Here is a 27,875-nt window from a genome sequence, read left to right on the forward strand (position 1 = left end):
ATAGACGTCGATAAACGATCAATCGAGCGGTGCATTAAAGTCCAAATTCCACTGACGTTCTAAAATTATCAAGAGTTAGTGACCTGTACGTACTGCAGTTTTGATTTACTGATTTTGTAATTCGCAGAACACTATGTTATGAGCATAAATTATGTCCACTGACAATTGACAGCTTTTGGAACCTAGGAAAGAGCTGGAAAGTGGCATGAAGGAACGTTTAATCATGGCATATTTGATGAGGTAACTCTTGGAACCCAGGATTTATAGTACGGGAAGATGTTACTAAGAACTGTACAGGTTTCTTTGTTTCATTGTGATATTTCTGAGAAGCTTTCTTCCAAAGTATAATTTGATACCAAACTGTAGTTAATTATTGTGTTATTTGACGGCAATTCTGGGAAGCAGATATATACAAAATTAACCAATTAGAACTAAATGGTTAATTTTGTATTTAGACTGGAGTATACCAAACGAAAAGCACTTGAATTTAAGAGGTAAATCGATAAATAATCGTAAGTACATCCATATTGAGGTAAGAGAATTAAAAGTACTACGAAATATTACTGGAGATTACAATTGACCGACTTTAAACCACCTCATTGATTTATTTGGCTAATAAGTGAAAGCTTCAATAAAAATAATTCAAGTCACCATGGGACGGTAAATCAATTGGCCTCAAGTGGCGTTAATCAAACGCGTACTTAAACAATGAAGTTAGTCGGACGTGCCGAAACTGGCCGCAGATGGTCTAATGTAGCTTACAAACGTGTCGATATTAGCCGCAGTTTGGTCCAATGATTGCGTAAGTTATGAAACGGTGTTATTTGCACATGTTTTTAGGTTTGATAGTAATCATTGTCTTTTATAATATAATAGATTTGTTTCATAGTAATATTTGTTTCATTTTCTCTATAACAACTTTACCGTAATATTTAATAAATAATCAAACACATTTTCAATCTCTATTGTATTCAGTGTAATTGACAGATTTGGATAAAACAATTATTGAAAAGGTACATACATATCCTTTATTTGCGATAAAGTTCTGTGATACATTTATCGCATGCGTGGGAAGTTAAAAAAAGCTATGATTTTCTATGTTTACGTGAGTTTTCACGGATGGAACTGAAGTGTTGGTCGTCCGAAACCATGAAGGCTGCAGTTTTCGAAACTACGAGACATAATCATAACACGAAAACCACGAAAAATAAACGGAATTGTTTTATTTAAAAAAACCCTTGCGTTTTATTTTTCCGTAAATATGGTGTAGGGAATCATGATCTCACGGTCCAGCTGCGGCATTCACTGACACTGGATCAATGAAACATTACATGAACATGTCCACCCAAGCGTTACATGTTACAATTGCGTTAGTATACATTACACAGCGCTAACTCAACATCATTTTCACTTATTAATCTAGCTATAATAGTCGGATTTAGACCATTCTAAACCTTATTATTTGTAGGATATATTGTATATTCGCCCGGATAGCGACCACCGTACACAAGGCGTTAAAATCCGCCATAGTCGCCTATGTAAGTGTCGCGTTCCGGGATCAGTCTGTATATATAGCTCTAAAAGGCCGGCATAATTGTGTCGACTGTCGAGGGGTAATCATCTCTCGTCAGTCGACATTCTATTGAACCCCACTCCAGTTACCATCAGCTGCAGTGGGGTCACTTTGCCATGGAAGTATAAAAATATAATTCTTTATACAAATTATAAGTTATTTTGCATCAGTTTTAGTATAATCTTTTGTTTTTATTGTTAATACTAGGTCCAATGTTAACGTATTTAATCCGCCTTTTCCTTATAAGTTCTAAGTACAGGGGATTGATCAGGTAAGTGCTAATAATATACTGAATATTGTACTAACAAGTCACGTAATACATAAAATCATTGAAAATATATTTATATCTATTCTAGAAAGTTATGCAAGTTGTAGGGGATATAATTTATACCATATATCGATAAACCAACACTAGCTACATCTGGTTTTTACATATTATTTTTAAACAAAGCGATATATAATTGGAACGGATATTGGAAGTTAACATATTTTTTAGGGTAAACAAAAAGGGTAAATTACTAAAACTATTTAGTCTACCTTTTTAATACTTAAAGATAAACATAACGCTTTTTTACAGCCAAACGGTACGCATTGATCTCATCCGGTCCCTATTTAGATCTCAACAAGTGTGAAACTCGCACATGGCGATCGTAAACACGGGAATCGTCATGAGAATCGAACTGTGAACCGTCGCCGATGAGAGATGAATGCACTGCGTGACTGACGTTTCCTTTACACTTCCCTCTGGGTATTTATTATGTTTCTCACTGCTCATTACGATATTTTTATATGTTAGTCTAATGAGGTTTGGTTTTAGGTATATCTTAAACTTACCTTTTTGGTGCGTTTTGAGCGTGCATTTGTACATTTAATCGTAAATTGATGTTCGATTTATTTGCGTAAGTTTACGATATGCTTTGCACACAATAGTATATTTACTTGTAATAGTATATTGTAATAGGAACTTATAATATTGACTTTATTGGAGTTCTTTTTTTGTAAGGCATCATAAAAAATATAGTTTGAATTTGAATTTCGGATTATAGTTTTTTTTTAAACATTTGGATCGAACGATATTCTTAATTTTATTTAAATACATGTCTGATACTGGCAGATGCGCAAACTGCGCCTGGCCAAAGAGAGAGAGAAACAAAAACATGCTCTAAATTCAAATTATATAAACGAGCAGTAAAAGTTACAACATAATTAACTTGCGTAGATAATTAATATGAACTTAGATATTACGTCACTACAGTTTATAATTAACTGCAGTGATACGTTATCGAAATGACGTTTACAATCGGAATATAGACAGACTATAAATAGGATGTCAGATGCGCAACATTGTCGTTGGCGCCTAACATAATGTATCCTAGGTCTTGAATGAATGACCTTATGATCTTTAGGCATATGAATAAATTAGATGTGTTTTGAATTAAAACCGGCACTATATTTAACGGTCAATGATCTAGTAATTTTATTCGATACTAGCTTTTCCTCGCGGCTGTGCCCGCGTGAAGGAGTTTTCCGGGATATTTTTTCTCCTTACTTGATATGTATCATTATATTATGACCAAATTACACAACATCATTATAATTGTAGACTATGTGTTATACTAATGTATAACCAATATTACTGTAAAGTTTCATGCAAATCCGTCCAGTAGTTTTTTCGTGAAAGAGGAACAAACATTCATAAATACATCCATCCTCGGAAACTTTTGGCATTTATAATATTAGTAGGATAATACATAGTCTAATAAAGCAAATAATAAACCTTGCTAGTATAAGAAAAATATGGAACGATTTTTTTGTACTGACAACTCTGAACTGGCGTACCAAAAGCAGATTATTTAATTTCCTGGTCAGGCTAGTATACAATCGGCATTGTAGACGCCGCGCAGACGTCATATTTTTCCTGAGAATATACTTTACTATGATACCGAGTTGGTGAAGTCAGTGAAGCAACTGTACTGTTTAAGACAACAGCGTTTGCGCAACATCGTAGACTTTTTTATTAGAAGCCCGATCTTTAAGAAACTTGTACAAAATTTATCGTATTACAATTAAAGTAACATAAAACGATTGCATCTAATTAATTAAAATCAAACCAATCCCACGTTGATTATTAATACATCGACATTAATGGCTTACATGAGATTGCGTTTAACGAGTATGTGGAGCGATGTGACCGGCGCGGCGATGCGCCTTCCGCTGCCGTAACACTCGTACACTCGATCACAATGTGCATTCATAATATCCAGGAGTCGATCATTTCTACTTCTAAACGATATAATATATGTAGTATCATTAACAATAACGCAGTATTTTTCAGTGTCTTTTTTATGTTATCAATGCTCTGTATACTTGTAATTGGCTTGCATGTTTGTAGCATTGTATTATTATCCTATTTCATGTATGTTTAACGTATAGTGTAACATAAAAATAACGAAAAAAATGTGTCGTAAATATTTCAATACGTAGGACTTCAAGTACAACAATGCCTACTTATTAAGGTTATTTTAAAATTTCGTTTTTATCGTAGCAATAACGGATCAAGATATAAATTAATGTGCATTGGATCATTACGGTTAACAATTCTGCTAAATTGTTTTCGATTCTCATGGGAACATTGGAGGCATCTTAAGTCATCTTAAATACCTAATAATATATCTTGAGGGTACTGAACCCAAGGACTGGTGCCATTTGGTAGCCCACTTAGCCTCAGGTCGTTAAAAACATGCAAATTCTGACGTGTTTTATGGAAAATACCCACGAACAAAATGATATAACATTAGTTTCTCGTATGAACAGATGGAATCATAGTTTATTATATTTGTGATATATTTATATCATATGATTAGTATGTTAAACATTACATTAGCATATGTAAATCTAATGTTAATATTTTAAATTAATAATCGGAAATCGAAAAGGCTCTTGGTAATAACAATCAATGATGACCATTTTAATATAGTTTTTATACATTTTTAGGGCAGTCGTATGTTTATATTTATATTTCAATACAAATAACTTGAAAGTTTTTTTTTTTTTTTTTTTTTAGTTCTACTAATCTAGTCGATAACATTAGAAACAAACTCTAAATTTAGAAAATAAATAGTTAAGTACATAAAGTTAATATTTTAGCACCAATATGTTATGTAATCTAATTTTTTTCTTACCAGAACAAAAAGAAAGTTGATAAGAATTCATTTCGTGCTGTGACAGTGAAGTTATAATTGGACATTTCAAAAACCGCCAAGACCATATTCCATTCAAATGTGATCTACAGATATTAAATCTACAATTTTATGTTAATTAACTCTAATGCATTTCATACAGCAAATAGCGAGGTGACGACAGCTTTCACTGCTCACGTAACCAGATGCCTTTAATTTGGTTTAATAAACGGCTAATTTAATCTCATGATGAATATTTTTTGAAGCTATTGTTTCTTATTCAATGGTTTTAATTAATATTAAGTTATTATTAGACGGTGGCGTAGTTGTATTAGGATACGACTGCTGAGGTCTCAGGTTCGATCTTCGGGTCCAGCAAAGTGATATTGAGTTTTTCTCTCAGTATCAGCCCGAAGTCTGGAAATTGTGCCAAATATGGCGATTGGCTCGCCCCCTATCACATCACGGGACGGAATACGCACGGCGAAGAATGGTTGCTTCAGTTGCGTCTTTGCGGTGGTTTGGAATGTTTTCTTTATATATTTTTATATGTACAGATGTTTTCTAGCTAAATATAAAAGTAAAAAAAAAAATAACTTTCAAAATAAAGAAAGAAAATATTTGTATTTTTCTATCTCTATTATATAAAGTTGAGAAGATCGTTTATTTTAATGCAATATTGTAACTTATAATTAGAAAAAAACTTATCGTTATGAATTACCAGGAGATAAAAAAAGCTGAACGTCATCGCAAAACATACATCCTCACATATTATAAATCAAAGTCCCCACCGTCTGTGTTTAAACGCGATAAACCTCAAAACTACCGAACGGATTTTAATGAAATTTGGTACCGAGATAGTTTGAGACCCTGGGAAGGATATAGGCTACTTTTTAATCCAAAAACTCTCACACGGGCAAAGCCGCGACCAAAGCTAGTCATATAAACATGAAATTGTTTAATTGCAACAAAATAAATATTTGATGTAAAAGTTGTGTACTAACCATTACCTAGCTACTATAAATATCAATCGTTGCGCGTACTCATAGTAAATGAATGCATGTTTACATAATACACTTCACATCGATGTACTAAGAAATTATGCATATTGAACGTTATTTTCTTACTTATGTTTGAGTTACGTTATCGTAGATTTTCCTTTAGCGATACATCGAAGACTAATGTCGCTTATGTCTAGAGGGTTAAAAGGCTTCGAAATGTATATTTATACATATGTATATTTATACATTCATTACTCGTTTATTATAGTTTAGTATACTTACTTAAACTTAAATCCACAGGAATGATGACGAATATCAATTGTATGACTTAGGTGTTAGATTATAAAGTACTTATGTAAGCAAAAAAGTTTAGTAGGCGTTTTCACATGTTTGATAGCAATGCGGTGAACCGTACAATGGAATTCCGAGCCAGTGGGTCATGACGTCGCTTTTTTTCGGTACAGACGGATCTCGGAAACTGTGAGAGTAATGAGTGTATAGTGAGATCTGTAGGCAGGTTTTTAGTTCAAGGACCATAAATATTTTAGAAATTTAATTTCTTTACTGGTTCTCTTGCGGGCGCATATGCTATGCGTGAGGCAGGTGATTGGACGAGGTGTCGTAGTTCTCTTATTATTTTGGGGATAAGTATAGTGGGTTGATAGTTATCCTGGTAAATTTGACCAGATATAGGTACCAAATTCAGGAAATGGGAAATTAAAACAAAAATAATTAGCTTTATCTACTCAGTCTGCAGTATTCATTGAAGTATTTGATAGAAATGAAATAGTAAAAGGCAGGCACATGTTTTTTACATACTTATTTTACATCTTATCCTACTTGATAAATGTATCAATTTCTGGTAAATGACCGCAATTACTACGGTATTCCGTTAACATAAAGGTCGATGGAAGTAACAGGAACACCACAGCAAAGGAATCAGGTATGCGTGAATATGTGAATGCGGTATGTTTATGTGCTGGGAACGCTGATCTAAACTGTACGTTTTTTATATTGGGTATGACTGCGTCGGTGGCTTAGTTATGCGTACGCGGTATCAGTAATTACTGTGCTGAGTTCTAGGGTTCGAATCCCGGGTGGGGTCAAAATAGCTATGAATGGGCTTTTACAACTTAAAAACTCAGTCGCAGCTCCGAGTCAGTTGGTCATGTGTTAGCCCCGTTCCTCGGAAAACTTGTTAAACCATTGGGTGCAGTGTCGGACCTCTCTCCGGTCGTGTCGGATTGCCGTCTCACCAGACTATGAGAGTGGAGGAACAGAGAATGCACCTATGTATTGCGCACACACTTTGCATTATAATTTCTCCTGCATATAGCGCTGATCTCCGTTGAGATTGGCTGCCTTCGATGAAATTCGGCTAGGATAGATTTGAGAATGAACCGCTTGTGAGATTGGAAATTGGAATGAAGTTCATCGCAGAAATACTTTGACTTCCTAGGAATCTATCTATTTAGATAGATAGATTCCTGGATTAGTCTAGGACTTTCCTTAGTTTTTCGAATTGGATGTTATGATAGATTTCGAATTGTATAAATTCAGACTTAAGTTGCGCACTATTTCGAAGAAATGGTTAATGCCAATGACTTTCCTTTTCATTTGAATGAAGACACGCGCAGATAGAACTTTTATACACTTAGAATTTAAGAATTACAAATTTAATAAATACTTAATTTCTTTGTCACTAGACAATATTTAGGAATACGTAAGGATATAATCGTCGGGATTTTTCCCATGATGTCGCAGATAAACACATCAGCTGTAAGCTGTTATCATTTAAAGATTTACGAGATATTCGCGAGATGAAACTCGTATCACTCGAGATAACATCAATAAACTAGCGCAGTATTGTTGACAAAGAAAACATACACGGCGCTAATATAATTTTGCTAACATTTTGTTTTATCTTTTTAAAAGAAAGTTTTTTCTCTGCTTTTTATATGCAGTATTGTCTCTGCATCGTGTTTAATTAATTTCCTTTGCGTTTAACAGAGCGTGAATTAAAAAACAAAAGTTTGTGGTCTGTGATGTGATATTTTTAAAAAGGATAACAGACACCACGAGTAAATATTTACCTTTATTAGTGTGGATTTCGGTCAATTCCCTTATAAAGAGGTTCTCCGAAAGAATGTTGAACAACTTTCAGACCAGTGAAAGTATCCTTGGCGCCTCTTAATCTGATGCATCAAACACAAACAACAACACACTGTGATCACCACTAACACTATATTTATGTTATCTAGCACGTTTCACCGGGACCTGATGTGTATTTGCGAGCGATCACGAATACCGCGGTCACTGTACGCGCGACCACTCTGGTGCGGTGCGCGGGAGTTAGTGAGCGTGCGGCGCGAGCGGCGCCCTGTCGACAGTGTTACCAACTTTCCGAACGTAGTCTGCTTAATTTTACTATGTTAGGTAATAAATTAATGTATTTTTTTTATACTAAATGACCAGTCGTAATGGATAAGTTTTATGTTCGTCACGTTTCTATAAATGGTTAAAACGTGTCGTGTTTGTCGTTGTCGTGGTTTGTGGAGAGATTTAATAGAATAAGAATTTTACTTAAGAAAACTATTACTGATAAATAATCCTAAACACATAATAAAACCTATTTGCGTTATATAAATTTGTTTTTATCATACAGTTTACAAATGTAATACATTTAAAAAAAATATTCAAACATAAATTAATACCTATTCTGAATCAGCAATGGGATTCCTTGTATAAATTTCCGTTCAAATATATTTTTAACAAAATGTATGACTACATTTTACCGATTATTTTCGGAATTTCATGAACTAGCAACACCTGCGCATAGGCACGGACTTTGCGCTTGCATGGAATGCAATCTCCCTCACTCTCTCAAGCACACGTTTTCTCCCATCCACAATATTGTCTCGTTTCCTCACATTTATGAATGGTTATGCTCCGTGCCCAATAACTACGAGTCCGTTGAATTTTTTCTATAAGTTCTTTTTTTGCTGCCAAACCCCGCAAGAGTTCTTTGTTAACTTGACCTTAGTTGCACATTGCGATGTTTTGTAACGTTATGCATTGTTTACTGCTAACGTATAAATACTTAAAGTAATTGTTGAAAATGCTATGTGATAAAATGCGGATATGAACTTAAATATGTCTTTGCTAGCAAGCAAATGCTAAATACTCTTACCCTGTTGTTTATTTTAAATCTAATATCACATTAATATTTGCTAAAACGTTGAAATCCTAGTCCTATACCATTCTCTTTTTAAAAATAATGTTGCCATAATTTAAATAAAATACTTTTTTGAAAAAGGAACACGTATCATTCAGAGTAAATATGGCAGAAATATATGTGATGAAACTATTTGAAACAAACGCGCGTCTAAAACAAGTTTAACACAGCGCGGCGTCACGATTGCGTTCCCGTTATAATAGGCTAGATGAATAGCATAGCAAACAGTTATTTTATTGTGCACTCTGAGATGTGCAATTAGTGTTTTGTCTATAAACATAGATACGCTTTCCCTGTGAATATGGGAGGTGAGAGAGACAAAACGATCATGTGGCCAGTAGTTTTTAGGAATTTCGTTTGGTCAACATCCGCAGTCAATTGTAGGGCGGAGGTCCTATAATTTTAGTCTTCATAAACGTTAATAACAAATCAACTGACCTTAAAAAGTACTTGGGAGTACAATAGTTTTCTTGTTAAAGATGTCATTTTCATCAACGAATTGACAACTGTAACATATTGAATGACATTCGTACAAGCCATTGATGAAACGAAACATTGAAACAATTCATTGATAAAACGACAGAACATAATTTTATAGCTCCATAACTACTTTAGAATTATAGACAAGTTCAAGATTTTCCTCGAAAGCTTACTTGCAAACATATCCAAATAAAAACTCATAAAGCCCATTGACCGTGAACTTGAAGTCTAACTAACACTTATCCTATGTCCAGACAGATTTCACATAGCATCCTGGATGTTGAGCCACAAAAGTCTATAATCTCGATATAATTAGCATTGTTGGATCGCATTCACGGTGGCCGCTCGTTAGTGCGATGCTAATCTCGCGCGTGTGCAAACAAAACTGAGGAGGATGTGTTGAAATCGAGCGTTTTATTCAGCCAGTTATACTTATTTAAAGTAGTTTGAATATTATAATAGTAATATTATAAAATCAGTAATATCTTATATATATATAAGAATGAATCCCTATTTCCCTTGGTCACACCATCACGCGTGAACGGCTGGACCGATTTCACTATTTTTTGTTGTTGTGTTTGTTATTGTCACGAGAAGGTTCTTATGAAAGAAAAAATTCAAAAAATTGCGCAGATAACTAGAAAATTTAAGAAAACTTAATGAAAATATTAATTTTATATAACTGTATTTTTTTTTAATAACTGTCAGCGATTGACAGAATGCGCACTGCAAATTCATAGTTAACACGGGATAACATCTGTCGGGTCAACTAGTACCAAATAAACTTCAAGTATTTAGTCTTCTATTTATTGCCCTGTTACAGCCTGATTCCGGGAAATTAAGACGCCGAGTTTTCTTTAAATCCATGTTTTATCAAAACCCCAGAAGGAATTGGGAATCTAAGAGCATTGCTCTGAGCATTGAACAGGTGGTGGTTGTTAAAATAACTACAAGATTATTCGCATAACAATATGACACTAACAGCCGTTTTCAATAAACGACCCCAATCTCAATCTTAAATCCTATTCCGAGAATGAACCAATCAAAATAACTAATTTTTACGCATGTCAAAAAAACCTGAAATCGTTTACTGAAAATGGCGGTAAGTCACATTTGGTAGATTTAAAATACAGGGCCCTTATTCTGTATGATAGTGTAAACGCGTAACGCGGCCGTGTCATGTTATCTTCAAGAAATGTGCTGGAAATGGTATTCTGTAAGCCAAATTTCTATAGTCCTAAACATGATGCGTTGTGTTACGTGCTTGTTACACACTGTCAAAATAACGTGCGGGATAATCTAGAAATTAGTCATACACTTAGCGCCAGACTGTCCGGTCACATCAAATTAACGAATGTCATAATAATCCACAAAAACCATTTCGGTCACTAACCATTTGTGACTCATCAATGCATAATATTTTCATTGTGAAAGGTAAACTGCATTGGTTAAAGTAAACAAAGTAAGTATTATAAAACGCAAGCGAATAGTGCTGTGTTGTATTTCAAGGAAAAATATATGCTATTGGATTTTGCTTTGATAACATTTATGTAGAACGTGTTTTTTGTCAGTTGGTTCATTGATTTATACTATTCGTTATATTTGTATGAACTTATATAAAGACTACTATAATAGTGTTTTTTTTTTTTTTACAAAGGCACAGCAGTGTCCGCATTTCTACTGATAGTAATTGGAGTGGGGTCCAATAGAATGTCGACTGACCAGAGATGGTTACCCCTCGACAGTCGATACAATTATGTGGGCCTTTTGGAACCGGATATACACAGGCTGATCTTAGAAAGCGACACTTACGTGGGCCACTATGGCGGGTTTTAACACTTTGTGTACGGTGGTCGCTATCCGGGTGGATATAAAATATATCCTACCACCAGCAAAGATATTATATCTTTTATAATACAGGATACTTTAAATATATTGTACTAGATATATAAAACAAGCAGCTTATTCAACAAATAAGCAATGAAAACAAAACCATGGGACAATACTGTTTTTCCTCAAAACTACTGCAACGAAGCATCAAATTTCGTTGGATATTTACTCAGCTTTGCAATAGAAAATTTGACACTACAATCGACATTCGATACTTATAACCACACGTGTAAACATACCAATATTTGGAAAGAGTAGGTTGGTCAGTGGCCACGTTATACCAATATTTGCCACTTTCATCAACTGGTTTCTTCTTATGATTAACACTTATGAGAAATAGGAGTGATGCGTGAAATAAGGTCGGATACGGAATGACGTCCACTCTATTAATATTACTAAAATGTATCTATATATTTGAGTAACTTGCTGATTTTTTTGCGTTTTAAAAACAGAACAGATTAAAGAATAATTTAACGGTTAACAAACCTTTTGCCTTCACCATTAATGAACATGTTCTGTCCGATAAGCATGTATTCAACAGAATACGACAAAGATTAAAATATTAAAATGAAAGAAATATAAAAACACAAAATGTATGGGTGTTGTAAATATTATTGATAAATAATTAAAATTATCAGCGGTTATGTTGAACCATTTCCTATAATACATTCCATAAATACGTATTCGGTATTAGAAGCCCAGAACCGCTGTCATTTTTATGGTTAAACGAATTATCTGCCAATTAAAATGGTAAGGGTTAACTGACAATTTGTCTCGCTGCGGGCCCTCCTGATGTAACAGATTATTCAATTGTGCGATGTGAACGCCTTTTATTGTCTCTAATTCTTCCTATTATTTGAGGAATTCGTACAAATTATTGAGCTAACTAAACATTTATCAATCAATCATTTACGAACCCACAATAAAACTTATCATAATAACAGGCTTTCTAGTATAAAAATTCGACGACTTCGCTAAAATTGTTAGGTAGGAAAATAACTTAAGTATTTCTGAGCAATAAAAATATTGCCGTAATTACTAAAATTGTTTTCAAAACTATAAATTAAATTAAATTTAGAATCCTGCTATCCATATAAATTAATGACCATCCTGCAATTAGGCACAACGAGCAACTTCCTGTGCCACATCCACGAAAAATTGCAACACCTAAACCATAAACACACAGGAACGACTAATCCATAGATTTTAGGATTTCGTTCTGGTTATGTAGGTCAAACCTGACCACGAAGCGCTAAGCGTCGGTTGCACTTAATGTGTTTTCGCTTTCGTCATTGTTTTTAGTTCCCATTAAAAAGGCACATTACGAGGCCAGTAGTATGGAAATAAAAACTAATGACTCAGTGAGCGTAGTTATGAGGTTTTTATTGCTAATTCTTCTTAATGAAAATTGTCGACGGATTCTCTCCGGATAAGTCATGAGTTGGATTCATTTTACTAATTATAAAGATCATTTGTGATAATTATGTAAAATATTTTTAAATTACCTATTATTTAATAGTTTTACAAAATGTAATTCATCGACCTTTTAAAAAACTTGTTTGTCATCAATTATAATTGATTCCGAGGTCAGCTATAATTTTTAATTGGAAACATGCGATATCTCTAGGAATATATTTTATTGAATGAAAACAAGTTTTTTTTTTAGTTTAATGTATTATGTATAGAACTGAATTAAGTAATCTATTTTAATACCACTTATGACATATATTGCTCTTCAATTTAACTGTATCAAAGGCCAGTTTAAGAATCAATACGCTTAGTACCAATAAGTATTTTAAAATAATATTCGATTTTTAATATTTTGAAAATTCAAATGGTATTTAAAAAAAAATCTTGTGCGTAAACTATTTAGAAAGGCGATACACCAAAAAAAGTTAGATCCTGAAACACAGAAAACGCAATAAAACCTCTTTAAAATTAAATGTGAGAATAAAAAATGTAAATAATACTATTGTGAAACAAATAGTATCATTTACCCGGCCATGGACACAAGGCTGGGTTGACAGAGAGCGTAAGGAAATACCGGCGTTCTGACCGTATCCGATCGAATGTTTTTGTCCATATGATACGAATTATTAAATTGGATTTTAAATTGAATTTTGACGTTTTTGCTGTTACGTATTGTGTAATATAAAGGCACGTAGAATGTCTTTCGATAGATGTATTTGTGTAGTATGCATACAAGATCATAATTAGTTTTTTCCGAAATATTAAAAATGAGTTCTATACTGATATTTTTGAAATTCATTACACAGGAGTCAAATAAAATTTTAAATTGGTCTGGAAACCAGCAGGCAGGAGGTGTCAAGGATTCCTGGAGCCGGAGCCAAATTGTTTATATACAATCATTAACGCCAAGGTTATGCATGAGAATCACATAACCCAGCGAAAAACAGTATAGTTTCACAGACATAAATAGTAACCTATTCCGATACTTTTTTCTGTTTTCTATTAACATTAACGATTGTAAATGTATTTTTGCTGTGGCCCCTGGTTCGGTACTTAAGTACTCGACACAAAAACCTTTACATATCACGTAAACTAGCGGCCTACGTTTTACAGCTAGTTCATCACCTCTTGTGCTGCGGAAGCGGTGACGTTTTTAATTGGAGTTTTTTTAGCAATAAATCTAATTAATATACCTTTTTATTATGTATGCAAAGAATTAATCGTGAGACTCGTGTGTCTTTGGAGTTTAAATAATAAGAAAATTATGCATTTTAACAGATTTAACCTACATACATTTACATAATAGCATATTTCCATAATATATTAACGAGATAGCACACGTGCGTGTTTCACTTTTAGATTTTTTTTACGTAACTAGGGTTTTAGTTCTACGTCGTTTGGATATTATTGATAAAATAATTAGTTATTAGCGAAAATGAAACTATCGTATATAGTATGACAATGGTTTCGTTTATCTTGGGCATCGAAAAATTATTGTTTTTTTTTGTTATGATGTCATCAAAAGCGGAATTGGTGTAGGAAAAGAGATTATATATATATATATATATATATATATATAAGGTTTGTATAACTTATATCTTCTAAGAATAAGAAGATTAAGGTTACAAACCAATACAAGCGTAAATTTATATTAATAATATAAGACAGATAATCTATAACTCGATAAAATTGTAATAAGTTGACCTCATGTTTTAGAATAATGGTAGAAACAATTAGGGAGCATGGGTGACTATGCGGGCTCGTGAACAAACGAATAATAATTTAATTTAAGACTGGCACAGGAATATTTTTTGGTCGATAGAAACTTTAAATAGAAGGACGTTTAAGATAAACCCTAGTTATGGCTATAACGAAAACAAATTTTAAATAGAATGATACAATATACATTTTTAAATGTATATTTAAACTAATACCCCCTCATCAATAAGTTATAAAACAACATAAAATTTAATTATGGTAGTATTTGTTTCTTACGTCAAATAATTCATTAATAAAGTCACAAATATTTTATAAGTTAATTGTTGGTTTAAAGTTAATTATTGGTGTACAATATTTATCAATCGTTTGATTTCTTATATTTTAAAAAATTCCATACTATTATAACAATTAACGAGTGTCCATATTATTTTTATTTAGAATTTTAAGTCCATTGACAAACATGACATGCAATTTTTATAACATCCGACAAATCGTTGAAAGTACCGCTAACCGACGCGGTATTTAGATCATACAAGTAAATCAATTAAACTATAACGTTATCTAAATGGAAGTTTACTCGGAGGGTCATTTGCATCTTCAGTATTTATTAATGTATTTCTTGATCCCATAGTAGTTTAAAGGTACTTAATGTGGAGAAATACCTTCTTTTATGGTCATTATGTTAAATATGTAACAGTGCCTAAGCTGGTGGCGTACAGGGTAGCCTCCCAGGGCTTTGTATTTGCAAGGGGCATAGAAAAAATCATTACCCTCCTTCGGCAATGGGTTAAAAAGGCCTTGCAACGATCTGCAGCTTAGAGCATTAAGGCCGCTACCAAAAATTATTCCTAATCAAATTAATTTTATATATAACTATCTTTTGCTCGCGACTTCGCCCGCGTGAAGGAGTTTTCCGGGATATAAATCCCGCTTTATATTTTCCCGGGATAGAGAGTAGCCTATAACCTTTCCAGAGTCTTAAACTATCTCTATAACAAATTTAATAAAAAATCCGTTACGTAGATTTTGGGAAAATCGATAACATACAGAGAGACAGAAAAGGTTATTGTTTTATAATATTTATAGATTATGTAGTAGTAATAGCGTCTGCGTAGATATTTGTATTTGTCTATATTATACAGTTTTGAACAAAAATACTACCCTAAATTGCATCTGATTTGATCTTTACATACCTTTCCTATTTTACTGCACCAAAAACCATCAAGTTCGCGTTAAACACGCGGCTCGTCATAAAAATGGAATCTAAAACAAATTCTATCAACAAACGCATTACAAACGTACAAATGTATTCAGGAGTAACGATATATCGGTCGCGAGTTCGAAAACCCGGGTATTTTTAGAATAGAAACGTACTGCGCCAGTCATAACGGAAAAGCCGGAAATGTAGTGATGCTAAATGGTCTAATTTTGGGACGAAACTATGAAATATCAGTTCCAACATATAAATTGTTTAAATATTAGACTCAAGAATCTCAATAATTTCAAGTGAGACATATCTTTATGACTTTACAAATCTCTTGAATCAATTAAGCTGTTTTTTTTGTAGTAAGATATTTATATCTGCTTGGATAGCGACCACCGTACACAAGGTGAGTCTAAAAGAGTTATAGATGCCTGACAAACTCCCCGAAAAGGTAAGCAAAAAGCACCCACTTTTGGCGATGTGTTACGACCCATGATGTGGTAGGGGGCAGGCCTGTATAAGCCACAAATTTCAATCTCCACTTTATACTTAGCAGAAATTTCAATATCACTAGTTCGGGATATTTTAAGATAACCTATTGTTAGTTTCTTACCAATTTTTTCTGAATTTTAAACGTGTAAGAAAAAATATAACGTATCAGACGTGAACTGGTAACCTATTAAAACTAGTATGTTTTATTATAGCTCACTTTTTGCTCATTACCGCATTTATTTTTACTTTGTTACACATCTGTCTAAATTGAATTGCTTTTTGCATCATTATGTAGAGTGACTTTAAATTTTCTGTGGTCCGCGTACTATGAAAAATTCGTATGAATGTGCTTAATCGCGTTAACATGAAAGTAAATAGAATGCTTGGATAAACATTTTTTGTTAAATATCACAGAGTTTTAGGTAGGTTTCTGTTACGTACAGTATACACAAGTCACAATTCACTTTCGTCATGTTTAGTTTTATTTCAGGTAAACCAGCTCAGGTAAAAACGCTTTTCTACAATAGTTAAAGCCAATAGAAAACAAAATGTATGGTAATCATATATCCTGGTAATAAGTCTATTTATTTTATTTTATTTATTATTGGTTTAAAAAATTAATTACATAAAATAGACTTTCATAACTGCAAACACAAGTTATATGACTACTGCATGCAACTATATATGTAAACACAGCATGCTTAAATTAAGATCCCTTTATTAATTGACTACTAACTATGACATGGGATATAGGTCTATCGCTCGGATATGTCATTGTCATACACGTGAGCGTTAAAATTTGTAGGGAGACAAAGTGGATGCGACCCTTCTAACACTTCAAACAATCTAATAGGCCACTAACTCCACTGTGTGCTTCTAAATAGATGACTAAGTGCGGATCGTCGTCTGTTGGCACTGTTTCAAAATATTATGATTCAATACGACGTACTAATAAAGTGAAATTTCTTCGTCATCACGACCGCCAGCGACACATCATTAGGAGTTAACGTGGTTAAAGACAAATGTGTGGCAGTTATTGCTGAGAGTTAGCCTGATAAATTTATTATGATATCGTTTAGTCGACGAACAAGTTAGATCTGTCTTAAGGCGATACCTCAAGGTCCATTTTCATACATTTTGTTTCACCTTTAATCTGGGTAACTAAACAAGTATTGGCAAGTAAAGAATTTAAATTCACGTCTAGTTAGTGATTAGTTCTCGCAGTTGAAAGAAAAACGTAAAAATAATTAATAATCATGGATATTTCGGCCTTTAAAATTTAATATGACGAAATTTTAAAGGACGTGAATTTAAATTCTTTACTTGCCAATACTTGTTTAGTTACCCAGATTAAAGGTGAAACAAAATGTATGAAAATGGACCTTGAGGTATCGCCTTAAGGCACTAATTGGAGATGAAAATTAATATAATTTTAAGGTTGAAATGAGTCTTGTACTATTTATTTTGTTGTTTTTATGGAATTACAAAATTTGGCAGATTTCCGTCTAATGTTAAACGAGAAGCCATACATAATAACGAGGTCTTCGAGAACTACTTTTAAATTAAATTATAATTACTATCCTCACTTTGACTCATTAATAAGCCAACATTTTAAAAATTTCGCAAGTTACGGTCTATGATCTCCTGTCCCAAAACCATTTATTGTCTAAAAAATAAACCAGAAAGAATATATTACAGATGACCCAACGCAGCAAATATCTTGATTTCTTCAAGTTTCCAGTCTCGACATAACAAAACATGGATGCTAATTATGATAAATCTGTTGAAATCATTGCTGCAATTTATCATGTACATACATGTAGGTATGTGAGGCTTGAGAATAAAGTTCGCTTGGGTTTCGAGGTTACGACCGAGTTTTCTGTAACATAATTCAACTCATAGAAACTCAACACTTTTATCATTGTATAGTGCGTAATTGATTTGTGTACGGTAGGAATCCGGTTTTGAAGAGTTGAAGATCGGGGTTAATTGTGGGTTTCTGGGATTTCAAGTGTAGTTGACTTGAATGGGAAGGTAATGATTGTTGCTATGTAAAAACTCTTTTTTCTTAGCAATGAAGAGAAGACATTTCTGTTAGAGTCAATTTTTAACACCAAAAAGGTAGGCAGAGGCCTATAACCCGCGGAAGTTCTGCGCGATTTGATTATAACTCCATCTTCACCGTTAAGCCATTTTGTAATTCATTTCCGGCCAATCAATCTTCTAATATAACTTGTTTGTGTTGTGTAATACTTGATTTTGGAGAAACGAGGTTATAATATATTTTTAAACGTTTTATAAAAATAAACGGCAAATATTATGGTAATGACGAGGTGTGGTAGAGTTTAAATGATGTGCGAATTGCATAATACATTGTTTTGATGAAGATTATATAAAATTCCACCGAAAAATTCCTTTCATTAAGAAATCAAAAGTTTTATGGGTTTAACTCTTTATATGTTCTCCGTGTAGTTCGATTCATTCCGCTTACCTGTAACAAAGAAATATATATAATTAATTATTAATAGATAAATCTTGCTAATGACAAAATAATATCATGTCAACATATTGAAAGTTTATGTGATATCAAACATAATATCTTAAAGCAAACGTATGTGCATAGGATGATTTTAGTTTGTAGACGATGATTCAGTATACCGATGACCAGACATTTCAAGCCATAGTAACGTTTCTTTGAAAAATGAGTTCACAACGTCTTAAAATTCAAGCATTGAATACTCATCCAAACGGAAAGATATAAACCTAATTGCAAAGTAATATTTATTTTAACACCTATACGAGCTATTTTTGTGGTTTTTGGAGTAAACATATAAATAGCACTGATCATTAGCCCAAATATTTACAGCTAATTTACAGTTTTAGATGTTCTATATTAGGGAATGGACCTAAATCTATTTCTGCTTGGAAATTGGAAAGTTATTCTGTTAACTCTTCTATTTTAGGAACAAATTCATCTAACGAAAAGATTGCATACCTAGTGGAAACATTTTATCAATTTATGCCAATACTTCTTTTGAAAAGCTTTGTATCCTCGAAGGGGTAGGCAGAGGCGCAACTGGTGGACGCATTTTTCGCCGTGCGTATTCCGTCTGACGATGTAACAGGGGTGAGCCTATCGCCATATCGGGCACAAATTCCAGGACTGATACTGAGTATAATATTTCAATATCACTGCCCGACAAGGAGATTGAACCCGAGACCTCAGCATTGCAGTCGTACCCTAATACAACTACAATCCTACTGTACGTACTAACTACGTATTATAATTGAAATCACAAATTAATTTCGTCGGGGTGTTTGACCACCATTTAAAATATATTATAGGTTATTTTTATAAGTATTACGTAGTTCAAGTTTTGGAGACGTCGAATATTAGTTGCATTGGAAAATTAGTGCCATCTGAGCTGGAATAACTTTTTAATGTGAAATAATAAATTACAATTTTTTTTTAGCTTGGCTGAATGAAGTTTAGTACGAAGTAGGTCAAAATTAATTTCTCTCAAGTAAGAAGACAAATACTAAATGAAATGTTTCTTTACGAAACTGCCGTAAATGAATTAAGCGAAGGTAACTGTTCTGTGTATTGGCATATGTGTTGTTGCCAATTGAGAGGATCCTGGTTCGATGCGTCGTATCATGAATTATTAAACAAATATTGTAAGTAGCATACCGGTATTGATGGATGGTATTACCTATGGGCTATTTATGGTATATAGCTTCAACTGGCACTGGAGGTTTTGATATAGTATGTGCGGATTTGAATCCGAGTTAATAAATAAAGCAATATAAAAAGGGTATGAATGCATAGTCATGTATGTAATAATGAAAGAAAATATTCGTGTGTTTCAAATATCATTAATATGTAATGAAGTGTAAGAGAAAAATTTAATTTTTTTATTCGTTTTATTTTAAAGAGAACTAAGCTTAACACAACTATGTGATCATAGACTTTGTTTATGTCTTTAAATAACAAAATGGAGAAATATTGAAACTATAATTTAATAAAAACTAGATATATGTAACTAATAATAACAAGCTAAAATTTAACATTATTCCACACGGCCGAAATAGCTTAGTTGGGAGAGCGTTAGATTGAAGATCTAAAGGTCCTCGTTCAATCCCGGGTTTCAGCATATCTTTATTTACGATTAACCGAGTACAAACACTAAAAAATTGGTCATAAGAAACACGAGTTCATGATTATAAAATGATTACACTTTTTATAAACTTTGAAATGTTTAAGGAATTTGAAACTATCGAGCCAAGAAACTCACCACGACCTGTTGATCTTTCGTTTGTGCAAATACATTTTTATTCTATTGAAATAAATCGCACTTATCAAGTCCTGCATCCGTACGGTACAAAGATATAAATTTAATTTTACTGTTGTAATTGACAAAGACACATCTAGCAGACAAACTTTATAAAGAGTTAGAAAACATCTTCACAAAGGAACTACTTTTGATTTTTGCTGGTGGCAATAACTCCTAAGGAGGTCGAGGCGAAAGGAGTGTGAAATCTTATTTATGTTATTATGTCTAATAAATCATATGCGTATTAATGTTGACGGGTATTTAGTTAAAGTCCATGTAAATATATTATATTGCAAAATTATATAAACCGACTTTAAAAAAATGTGTTTTTTTATATTTGTGCACGTCCGTTTTTAGTTAACAAAGTATATTTTGTTAGAATTTTAATTCCCTTGAACGAAATATATTAACTTTCTTACAGGACGTCGGTTGTCAACATCAACTTTAATTTAAAACGCGGGCTCTAATTAGCTATGGCCATTTGAATTCATTTTTATATTTTTCACATCTTGTAGTCAAGCGGTAGTTGGTACTTGGTACCAATCATAATTAAAGAACTATTGCAGCCTAAATAACTAAATAAACTAGCAGTATGTCTGTTTGAACTAATTACCTATGATTTGCGAGAATTAAGAGTAGATATAAAACATTAATTAATTGTTATTATTTTCTTTTTTATTAACGTTAAAGTATTTATTAACCGGCCTTTTTCAATACACGATCCAAATTTCAATATACAATCGGAATCCGTGAATCAACCAATCAAAACAAATATTTTGCAAGCATGTCAAAAAACATTGTTGTGATTGGTCAATTTTGAGATAGATTGATAAAAACGATTGGGATCGTATATTGAAAATGACGGTAAGTCAAAATCTTCGTTTAACCGTTATGACCTTACATACACCTTACGCACATAGCCGATTATGTCGAATCATCAGTCCGCTGTCACATATTTATCAAATGACGCCGCTTTCACCACGCTTGCGTACTTTAGTCTAATGAGCATTACACGGCTCTTTACACAGCTTTGTCTAATCTACAGCCCAGCTATTGTGTTCTTATCTCTAATTGCCCAGGGCTTCTTAGAAATAATATAAACATCTATAAAACGTGCCATAGCCCATCGGAACAGCAAGCTGTAGTAGCAGTGGTGATTGCACATAGCTTGCAGAACTGATGGCCGATGCGGGACGAAGGTTCTGGAGTGGAGGCCACGAACTAGCAAGCGCAGCGTTGGGCGTCCACCCACGTGGTGAACAGATGACGACATAATAGCCGCAGGACGTCGCTGGAAGCGGGCCGTTTCTAATAAGGTCGATTTGGAAATCTTTGGGGGAGACCCATGCTCAGTACATCTTGCGGTTAATAGTAATGATACATCGTGCACAATTCCTTTTCACACAGAATTTAAATATTATGAATACGATGTTATGAGCGAGTCTTAATAGCTTTCTCATAACACCGCATGTTATGACTGATCGTTTAATTTAAGCAATTCGGTTCTCATGAGAATAATTATTTAATTGTAAGCAATATAGTGTTAACCATAAGAACTCTTCTATTTGCCCATCTACTACTGTAATGGGGGGTCGATGCAACTTACTTTAATCATGATGCAGGAAAGATTTAGCCTAATTTATATGACTGTTTGAGGTTAACCCCGTCAGAGATAGATTCGGGTAAATCGTGTTAGAATTTTTAACTGTGTTGCATGATTATTCTACTTATTTTTTAATGTTTAACATTCGCGTACACATAAGAAATCATTAGTTATGTTTTGTTTACTATATACTATGTTTGTTTTGGTATATATGTTTAAATGGAGAAAGTTAAGTACTAAATATGCAAACTTAGTAGTAGTAGAAAGACTACAATTAAATTGAGCTAAGATAGTCACATAATTTTAATGCCTATTTTGCAAAATAATACTTTTACTACGTTGAAACCTTCGATAGTGAAGTTTTAAAAATATTCTCAATCATAATGTGTTTACGCCATTGAACTTTTGTGGAAACAAGGACATAAAACACTCGGTGCATGGGACCCGGATCTCGGCTTCAATGCGCAGTCTTCGTGACTTTGAGAAATTTGCCGTATGGTTTATGTGTAAGGCGTGAGCGATGTTAGTTTTTAAGTTTCAACATGTTCAAGCCCCTAAAATTAAAGAAATTTTCATTGGGTGGGAGATGTTATTCTAGATTTTTCTAAAACTTTTACTACTTGTTTACTTTGTTTATTTCTATTGTGTCAGCATATTTTCGTTTTTCTTTCCGTCAGTGAACTATATTAACCAATCAACCTTCGTAAGCAGTATGTAATAATCCGATTTTACAAGTCAATGTGGATAAATGGTCTATTGTTGGCTCTCTCGTTACTTCTCAACTCTGCGTACTATCTTCCGATAATTCAATTCACATATCGCCCACCCTCTCCCGCTCTCGCTCCAGCTTCCATTATCGCTTATGACTTGCGCCTAATAATTTATACTATTAAAGTTTACGAAACAGTTCATAGCTTTATTACCTATTGAGCCAAGTTCAGTTCTGGACAGGTCCCACAAGTCTAGTGCGATGAACCCATACGTCCCTCTCTTTCTAATCATGCCCTCTCACTCCATCTCTTAATAACCGCCCAATGCAATCGCGGATGTAACCGCTAGTTCTCATGATGTAATTTCGGAAATTAATTAAACAGTTGCGTAATTAGAAAGTAATTAGTGTAAGTAATTTCTTTCTATTGTTTATGATTAAGTTTTGTAAGTTTAGCGTGCGGCGTGAGATTTTCTGCCAAATTAGAAGTTTCGGTTCGGATATATTTTTATTCATGCTTGTGCTTTCTGTTTGTCATGTTTAATTTATACTCGATGTTGTCTCTGTTGAATGATTTGGTACCGTAGTTGTATTACCGTACTGAAGTACTGAGGTCTCGGGTTCAATCCCCGGGTCGAGCGAAGTGATCTTGGGTTTTTCTACTCATTATCAGCCTGGAATTTGGGATTTGTTTTTTCACTAGTTGCGCCTCTGCTTACCCCTTCGGAGATAAAAGGCATGAATGTGTGTCAGACTTTGTCTCTATTATTGTGAGTTCATAAACAATGAGTGTCACATGTTGTCCCTATTATGACTTCATTAACGATTTAATATTTATTGCACGCAGAAATAAGACGTAAATACTTTCAAACGTGACAAAGATACAGAGATGTACCACAGATATCAAACTTCCTATACTGCCGTGCTAGGAGCAAAAGCGGTATCTCAGGGAAACCTTATTCGAGATAATCGACGTTTTGTAGATATAGTTTTATATGTAAAACTGAGATCGAGAAACTCTTTTAAGTTTTTTTAACAAGATCTAAACAAAATACCGTTATTTAGATAAGTTAATTGGATGGGTATTTCTTTAAGCTATCTGACGCCAGAAAAATCAAGATTCTTTTTGATATACCGCTTTTGAGCTTAGCACAATATTAATTCTATACTTATTTGTTAAGCTACAAACTCGAAACACAAAATTTATTATTTTTAAGTTAAGTTAACACATTAAACGACTTCAACATTCACTTAAAATATCATAAAAACCTTAACACATTTTCATCAACACATGTAAAAACCCTTAAAACCCATAAAACTTGTTGTCCGATAATATGGGTCCTTCCAAGAGCTCAAGACAATGCGCCCCGGATGTGCCCGAAACCGGGACGTTCGTGGGAGAATCGCGGCGCATTCGTCTGGAATACCACGCTTGGGTGACTTTGAATAATTAAGTTTTTTTGGATGAATTTTAAATGGTTGGTTTACTTCGCTAAGCAGAGATTTTGGATGTAGATTACAGGCTATTATGAGGCTTGATGTGTTTTTGAATGAATGCGTTTGTGATTTTGCTGGTGGTAGGATATATTTTATATCCGCCTGGATAGCGACCACCGCACACAAGGTGTTAAAACCCGTCATAGTGATCCAAAGTGTTTCTGGTTCCAAGATCAGCCTGTGTATATCCGGTTCCAATAGGCCGGCATAATTGTGTCGACTGCTGGGGGATAATCATCTCTCATCATTCGGACCCCACTCCACTTACCATCAGGTGCAGTTGGATCACTTTGTCGTGCCCGTATTGAAAAGATCAGTTATGATGGTCAAGACTAGTGCTTATCATTAGGTATGTGACATAATTTTTATTTATGCTATATTCAAAATGGGCTATAAAAGTCTCATTGTACAATGTTGCAGCATAAAACTTAAAGGTTGGTACTTGGTACCTTATCTATTAATACATAATTTGGTTCATAAATATTCAAAATCAGCGCACTACATACACAAACTTTCACATCTTTATTCCCATGAATAAGATATTGTATGAATTAGAATTATTCCAAAAACAATAAAATAAAACAGTTGAGTACTGTTAAACGGGTGTAAATAAATACATAACATTTAAACGCTCGCCGGCGCGTTTCGTCGTCGGTTATTTTACTTGGAACGACCATGTTAATAAAACAAACGCGCACATGCAACTGTCTTTAGGATATACGGACTGATATTGCGCGTTTGGGCGATGCGGTTTTAAGGAACGTTTTATATTTCTTGTTCTTGGCTGTCAAGATATCATGTAGACTGATATTGTAGACAATAAGAATCCAAACACTTGAGAATATTTATGAGTCAAAATAGGAACGTTTTATACTTCTCGTTCTTGGCTGACATATCATGTAGACTGAAATTGTAGAGAATATTGCTGTTTATGCAATACTTAGAATATGTAGGTATTAGTCAAAAGTTTATATTCGCACGAAAATTAGCCGTTCCATTGTTACTCGGATGATTTTGCTTTTCATTTGATTAGTTTTTTAAATATTTTACATCTTATCTTATTAATATTATAAATGTAAATGTTTGTGAAAAACTTTGCACCTTAGTTAGAAGGAAATGATGGTCCACGTTGATTGATTATTGATTAATTCATTTACAATATAATAAATTACAATCACCTATAATAATTAACATTACAAGTAAGTTGCCATAAATAAGAACAAATTATATTATTATGCAACATTTTATTTTCCTCGCAACAGACAAAATCATTTCACATCGAAATAAATCCGCAGCGCGTTCGCCTCAACTATCGGTCCGTGTGTTTCCACGCATTCTTTCCTCGTTGCGGCTTCATTGATCCCTATATAAAGCGTGCACTTAATTAGTATCTCCGGCCCTTTGTTTAGATAACATCTGTTTTCTTTCACGCCACAGTTCATGGCCTTTAGGATAACCATCAATTTCATTATTGATGGCGGACAATGCCATCAGTAGCATGTTTGTTAAATAGACATCATGTTACTCATTTCAGACATAATTAGAGATTAAACCGTTTTTCGATCATCGATATTATGTGTTAAAATTCTCAATAAATGAAAGCTAGTGTTTTTGAACCTTTTAAGAATTTACTGGGATCAGTGGTTTAAGCAACTGGTGGTAAGTTTGTCATATGTGAGAGTCCGCCTGGGTAGGTACCACCGCAATGTCTATTTTTGTCGCCAAATAGCAGTGTGTAGTCACTGTTGTGTTCCGGTTTGAAAACATTGTAGACAGTGTAACTACTGAACATAATAAGCTTAACATCTCATGTCTCAGGAAGGCGAGCGCATTAATATACCAAACAATACTTTATAATTCAAGGTGTTAACGGTGTTTCTACTGTTTATGAGCGGTCGTATCGCTTACTATAAGGTAAATGGAAAGCTCGTCTCATCTTTTGAAGCGATAAAAAAAACATTGCATGGACCTTTCATAACCACATTGTTTAAAGCCGGATACCTCCCGGACGCTTTGCAAATTACACAAATTGTATCCGGGAAAATGAGGACGGATGCCTGCCCTACTCTTGTATCAATAGTGCGCGTAAATTGGAAACGGTCTTAAGTAGGCCGTTTATACAAATATTTGAACTTTGAGAGCTACTGTTAATAGAAATATGAACATGGTCGGTCTTGGAAATGTTATTAGGAACGTATTTATTTAGTTCCTTAATGATTACGAGAATTTTAGACATTGATATAAAATTATTTTACGAGTTTTATTAAGGTCCATTAAACTGAATTTGTTGGCTAATGAGTTTAAAACGTGGTTTGATTGATAGAATATTTTAAATACATTTTATCAACCCTAAAACGAGAATTCAAATCGTGGAATCTTCATCGACATTAGACGGAATTATAATGAGTGGCAGTTTGTTGGTATATTTCTTCTTTATCTACCTATCCCTTTCGGGGCAAGTGCATTTGTCTATGATTTTTTAAGTAATGTATTTTTCTGTCTTTTTTTTAGCTTTGTTCAAATATAAACGCGGCAATAAGGTTATTATATTAGAGCTTTATTTGAATTATGTCCTGCGGTTTGCAGGTTTAATGTCACTTATTGAATGAAATTTATTAGAAATTCTATACAAAACCCATTTAAAATTAAAATATTACCAACATAAGGCGTCCTGTTGTGAAACAAGCTAGGCCCTAGGGTCAAGTGCCTATCAGAGTACCGAGAATGACGCATAAAGTGTCCACATTATAGAAATTACTGCAAACGAAGGGCTAGATAGAAATTAAAATAAACATTTTACGGTTATAGTAAAATATATTATGCGATTCTAATGTTATATTATTTATATAGATAGAATAACCATTAAAATAAGATGATTGGTTGACAGTTTTTTTAAGTTTATAAAAAAAATAAACCCGTTTTATATCAATATCTAAGGTTTCGTTTTTGATCGCCGAATTAGGTAAAGTGATAGTGATTTCTTATGTTCAGTATCCGCCCGGAGTCTTGTGTGGGAAATGATAATAGCTCCCCTACAACATTACACCTAACATATCTGGCGAAGTGTGTGTAGTGAAAAATGGTTACCCCTCGATGGTCGACACAATTATGCCGGCCTGTTGATACATATGCTGATCCCAGAACGCGACACTTATGTGGGCCATGGCGGGTTTTAAAACCTTGTGTACGGTGGTCGCTATCGGGGCGGATATAAAATATATCCTACCACCAACAAACTTCTGCCTACTGTTAAAAAGGGAGAAGGCGTAATTCTATGTTTAACTCTTACTCAGGAAGCTATTGGTTAAAATCAGGATACATAAGGCATTAACGGAGGAATATAATCATTTCACTAGAAGAAAAAGGAATTAAAACAGATTCTTCATACAGATATCATTAAGCAGTAAACGCATCTTGATGAACTCCGAACGTCCACAATAGCGTGTAATTGCCGTTGTTATATCATTACTGTGTAATGCGAACCGCATT

General features: G+C 33.7%; 1 protein-coding gene and 1 non-coding gene across 5 annotated transcripts in view; one reads left to right on the forward strand and one right to left on the reverse strand.

Moving 5' to 3' along the window:
* Positions 1-27,875, reverse strand: part of LOC115442064 — a 95,390-nt gene that overhangs the window by 33,238 nt on the left and 34,277 nt on the right. Inside the window, exon 1 of one of the 4 annotated variants that reach the window (XM_030167025.2) lies at positions 7,847-8,114. The exons of the other annotated variants lie outside the window; for them this stretch is intronic. The gene's annotated coding sequence lies outside the window, so the exon portion shown is untranslated. Of the gene's footprint in view, positions 1-7,846; positions 8,115-27,875 lie in introns of those variants that run through there. 4 annotated transcript variants of the gene reach the window in all.
* Positions 20,326-20,397, forward strand: Trnaf-gaa. The gene has a single exon. It is a non-coding gene; the product is annotated as a tRNA-Phe (tRNA).

Source organism: Manduca sexta, chromosome 19, assembly GCF_014839805.1.
Source record: "Manduca sexta isolate Smith_Timp_Sample1 chromosome 19, JHU_Msex_v1.0, whole genome shotgun sequence".
Taxonomy (NCBI): Eukaryota; Metazoa; Arthropoda; class Insecta; order Lepidoptera; family Sphingidae; genus Manduca; species Manduca sexta.